Source organism: Pezoporus occidentalis, unplaced genomic scaffold (assembly GCF_034315485.1).
Source record: "Pezoporus occidentalis ecotype Australia unplaced genomic scaffold, CSIRO_AGI_Poc_V1 ctg58, whole genome shotgun sequence".
Lineage (NCBI taxonomy): Eukaryota > Metazoa > Chordata > Aves > Psittaciformes > Psittacidae > Pezoporus > Pezoporus occidentalis.
Window position 1 is genome coordinate 885,362 of NW_026915921.1, and position 5,593 is coordinate 890,954.

Consider the following 5,593-nt stretch of genomic DNA (forward strand, 5'->3'; position numbering starts at 1 on the left):
CCAAATTTAGTGAGATCCCATCCCATTTTCTACATGTTACCTGGGGCTATCCTGCTCTGAGGGCAGGTCCTCCTGCCTGTGCTGCCCAAGGACACAGATGGGGTTTCCTCACCTTGCAGCCCTGCTTTGAAAGGTCCCCCCATCTCTCTGTCCCCATCAGTTAGTAATCAGCATCACTGAGCCTCTACCATGGTAGAGGATTTCCTTTTGCATACACCTGAATATGAAGACCAAATCCTCACAGGTGTCAACATCCACATCTCATGTATGCCACATCTTCCCCCAGTTTAGGGGACAGCTGGCTACTCATATAGGAGGGATATCCTGCATGCAGACCTCACCAGCTATGTGTTCAGTGAGCAGATCAGGCACTGCCATGTGCTGCTATGTCTTCTATGCTTGAAGATCCTCTATGGGGCTCAACATGGTGAGCCAACAGTTAGTGTGTTCTAACCCAAACCTTCCAGCTTCCCTCATAGTAGCCCAGGCAGGGTCAGTTTGGCATCACACATAGTGCCCTTACAACTCCATGCTGCAGGGGTGGTTGCTCCCCAACATTACACAGCTAGCCATGGGCTGGGAAGTTATGCAAGGGAAGTTTCTCATGCAATCCCTGTGGTGCTTCCTGCACAAGACACCCAGAGAGGCACAGCCCCCACTGCAGGAGATACCAGCAGTCAGTCCCTGCCCAGGAGCCTTCTCTGGTACCCACAGCTTGGCCAGGGACACTCTTCTCCTTCAGCCTCCAGCAGCAAGGGCGATAGGCTCTCAGTGTGACATTTCTCACCTTGGCTTTATAGGTTTTACAAGTCTCTGTGCAGGATGTTTGATCTCTTTCTGTGTCAATAACAACAACCTGGTCAGCCCAGACCTGTGAGGGGCTGTCCATTCAGCAGCCCAGCTGAAGGGCTGAGGATCCGAGGTGATGAACTTCTGCATAAGCATCACTGCAGAACGATGCAGCTCTGTGTGCTGATGAAACACCGCCAGCAGCTACCCAGCAAGACTTACTCTGTTACAAAGCAGCAGATCAGTGCCCTCCATACCACAACCTGCACCCCTTGTTTGTTGAGAGCTTTCCACAAAGCCCAAGTCCCAGAGCAAGTCCTGAGCAGCTACAAGCACACATACACACACTCAGGAACCGGATGCTGACACCACTGTGACAGTATTTCACTTGTGAGTTTTGGCCTGACACATGGAAGAGAGAGGGAAATTGCATCTTTAAACCCCTTCCCATGTCCTCAAAGCCACCTTTGTGGATGAGCTACCAGAGCATAGCTGGGAAGGGGGGCAGGCTGCTTTCCTCTCAGTTAAGAACTGGGCAAGCTGGAAATGCTCTTCTGACAGGGAAAGCCTGATGCCACTTCAGGGCAGAGAAGTACAAATGGGTTCGTTTAGAAACTCCTGACCTGCCCTGCCCTGGCTTTGTCTCTGTTGAGATTAAACTCTTCTGCTAGTTGGTTCACAGAGAATAAAAACCAGTGTCATGGCTGATCAAAAGAGATATCCTAGGCTGACACAGGGCCCTCTTCTTGTCAGTTTAGTTATTCTTCCATGGGTGGTGAACCTTATGTCCCCAGATAAACCAGACACTGCCTTCCACCCTCAGAACCTGACTGGTTCCTTACAGGGCAGAGGCAGCAGTGGAGATGTTTCTTTTAAGAGCCTGGAGAGGACAGACATCCTGTCTGTCCAAGGCTGCCTGCAACCATCCATCCACCCAAGCTGGGTAAGTAAAGGATATGCCATTACAGATCCCATCTGCTGAGGGCAGGACTTCCAAGCTACCCAGGCATTACAACAAACTCAAGGGCCAGGACTGTGCATCAATGCACTGGACTGTGCATCAATCAGCTGCAAGTCACCTGGGTGTTTGATATCCAAGGGACCCATTTACAAGGACAGCCACTTACTTAGTATGAAACACTGAGCAGGAAGACTCTCGAACACCAGCTGTCTTTGCAACATCAAGCTGCCATCACTTCAGCTTTTGTTAACTGGATGCTGTGGGGTGAAAGCCCCTAGGTGAGGTGCCACCTATTGTAAGGATAGTGAAAAGGAGGGGAATGCATGAGCTGAGAGCAGGTGGACACATCCTGAAATGGCAGCAGTCACTGGGTGAACTGTTTCAAAGGTTAAAGTCCCTATTAACTGCCAGCAGATGAGAGCAGAAAGAGCACTTGATTACTGTATCCTTAGGTTCTTCCAATGATTATCCACCACTCCACCATCACTGCTAGAATCCTGGGTTTAACAGCCCTTTCCTCTAGTGCCAAATGACTGCCATGCTCCAAGCTGAGCAAGCTACTGCAGAACTACCTTGTTCCCATTATGCCAGGGAAAAGATAATGTTTCCTGGTGCACAGCATCCAGCTGCATGACAAGACTATGGTCCTTTGGCAGTGTATTCCTGTTCTCCTCTTTCTATGGCTGAGCTGAGAAAGAGAAGGTATTCAGACAGACTGCATGCTGGCTTCTGACAGGTACTTCTCCTGGAAAAGAACTTTCTTTCAGGCAATACAGCTTGCAAGCCATACCCAAACCTGGCTGCATATACAGGAAATACTGGCCAGGAGGTACTGCTTCCTCCTTTGCAGACAAAAAAAAAAAAGCACTGAAGCATTCCTGACACCCATGGGATACACTAGCCCATGGGCTGGGAAGCAACTGGGAATCTAGAAGCCTCTTTCAGATGCAAGGTTTTCCAGGTTCTAGGTATATTGTTGACTCTCATCAAACAGCACAGGAGCTCAGGCTTTAGCAGCACAGACCCAACAGCCTGCAAGTCAGCAAGTACACAGAGCTTGTCCTTCAGCACCTTACTGGGAAAACCCTGTGAGTGTATGTGGTGGATGAGCCTCCTGGTCAGGAGGAGCTTTGCTATAGAATTATGACCAGACTGCTCAACAGTTCCAGGTAGATCCTGATTTCAGTGAGCAGGAAGGAAGACGCTAAGAGCCTCCCCCATTTCAGGTAAGGAGGGCAGCTCCTGAATGATACCGAAGCCAGCTTTGTGCCCAAGGGAGGGTCAAGACACTTGCACACAGGTAAGACAGAAAAGAAGCAAGCCAAAGCCATCAGTGCTCCTGAAAGAGCACGCGCAAGGCTGTTGAGAGCACAAAAACTAAACCCTGTACCTGAACAAGTGGCCACAGGATGGCACCACAGCTCTGGGGAGCGAGGACGCATCGCTGGAGTCAAGACTAAAGCGCTCTTAAGGGTAGGCTGCTCTTCCAAACTGCACCAGCACAAACCTCCACCGTCGGTGCTGTGTAAATGAATAACAAAGCCCACGAAAGGGAGCTGAAGGAATTCGAGTAATAAAAAGGGTTATTACAGTCACTATCAACTAACTCAAATCACTTCTTTCTCAGGTGCTTGGATTTTAGGCAGAACTCCTCTGGCAATGCTTCAGGCATGTAGCACATCTATAGCTCCAGGTCTCAAACTTCAGGAATGCTGACAGGGCAGCTGGTGGTATGTAACAGTAAACCAAAATACTTCAGGGATGGGGTTTCACAGGCACTGCATCACACAAGACACAGAAAGCAGAAGCTGTTTGTAACTCAGAGGAACAGCTTTTAACGGCTATCACCAAGGTCTTTGCAGAAGGGAGACTGTTTTCCAGAACTGTATTCTACCCAAAAGAGGAGAAAGCCGTTTAAAGACCAGTGCAGGTAGCATTGCTTCTGCTGCCTGTGCCCACAGCGCTGCTTCTGCTGCCTGTGCCCACAATGCTTGGGAGAGGGAAGAAGGAAAAAAGGCTGATTTCCATTTAGGTGCACCTTGGGTCCCATCCAGCCAACAGCACTGGATCAGTGCAGATGACCACAGAATCTTGGCACAAGCAACAGCAGTCATGGTGTCTCCAGCCCTCTGAAGTGAAGGAACAGCCAATAGTATACTTTTTACTGAAAGATGAAAAGGGAAAAAAGAAGAGACTGTGCACTTTAATGGCACCAACCAATGCTATCAGACACGAAAACCAAACTTACATGCTGCTGTGGGTTTGAACAAACCACTTTTGGAGAAACAGATTGTTTTCTGTTATTATTATTTCCACCAGGAATGAGTAAATGTATTTTAATATGAAATGCTGATCAGGAACCACGTTCTGAGAGCCAGATGAGGGAATCTCCCCAGGTTCCTCAGGAGAAGGTCTGGTACCACGTAAGTGTTGTGAAATACAGCAGGTTCTGAAAACAAAGTTACTTCATCTACTTTAGAACAATCACTTTTCTGCTTTTTCCCTTATTTTAACTTTCCTGCTCTCAGGGAAACCCTGCATGCACAGGGGCAGTGAAGCAAGTGAAGTCTGACATGGTTTAGGTTCTAAGAGCATTGAGCATTAGAAATCAGGAAAGCGCCTGACACTGCTCTGTCCAGGTCTTAAACAGGTCAATCATCAGTCACAAGAGTTAGCATTACAACAGCATCTTCAACATTAAAAAGCCTACATGCTTGTACCAGCCTGTCCAAAACACCCAGTGAGAGAGCCAAAAACAGATGGGTCTGATTCTATATACACCATTCTCAGAAGACAGGCAAACTGGCATATATCCTAATGTTCATGTGTGTTGCTCCTGACTGATACTGAAGCCAGCTTTATGCCAAAGAGGAGGGCCAAGACACTTCTACACAAGAAAGAAAAGCAGCACATCTAGGCACATACCTAGATGTCCACCTAAAAGGTATCAGCGAGTCACTCATCTGAGCAGCAGGAAATCTCTTTTGACAGAGCAAGTGCCCTATGAAATAACAAACAAAATGTGCATCTCAACCTATTCTCAAAGCTTTTACCCCAAGTGTTCTACCAGAGCAGTTGACCTGGAACAGAATTCCCTTCCTGGCTACTTGATAAGGTTAACCCAACACAGGAAAGAAAAACCTCACACTATGTTTGGCCTTGCACCAGCACAAGCAAGTGTAACAGCCATGGCACAGCTGGACAGAAGGAAACTGGATTGAGGCCAGACACACAATGTTGGCTTCTATGGACATGTAAGATAAACCTCCATGTTCATCACAGGGTAATCTGAACCATGGAAACAGTATCTCTGAGCATGAAAATAGTTTCTGAAACAAAACAAAACCCAGAACAAACAGAACCCCCCCAACAGCCCCAAACAAAAACACCACCCGTTTTCCACAGCACTCTTAACAGGAAAAGAAGCTAACATTGCTGTAATTTAGCTAAAAAGATGCGGGCCATCCACAGAGCCCGTGCATGGCATACCTTTCCTTGTGCCATGAGGTTTGTGCTGTGGCTCAAGTGCTTCAGTATATGCATGCCCATACACTGTGGAGACACATCAGCCAAGGTTAATCAGCTTTCAGCAAATCCACCCAGAAAGAAATAATGGGTATTTCGGTAAATCTCCTCCTCACAAACATTCTAACCAGCAAAACCAGCATCTGTCAGCTTTGACATGTCCACTTTGAAAGGCATCTACAGAAGCAATGTGACAAACCTAAAACGGATGCACACTCTCATGCAGTTTGGCTATTTGATCTCAGGCTAGTGATCCATATCACCAATCCAGCTGTTAGCACAACACACAACTTGATTATTAAAAAGACTATCAGCCCA

The 5,593-nt window shown here is 47.6% G+C and overlaps 1 long non-coding RNA gene across 1 annotated transcript in view; it reads left to right on the forward strand.

Moving 5' to 3' along the window:
- The window catches only part of LOC134174076 (uncharacterized), a 78,065-nt gene that overhangs the window by 8,972 nt on the left and 63,500 nt on the right, over positions 1-5,593 (forward strand). The gene's annotated exons all lie outside the window — the stretch shown is intronic.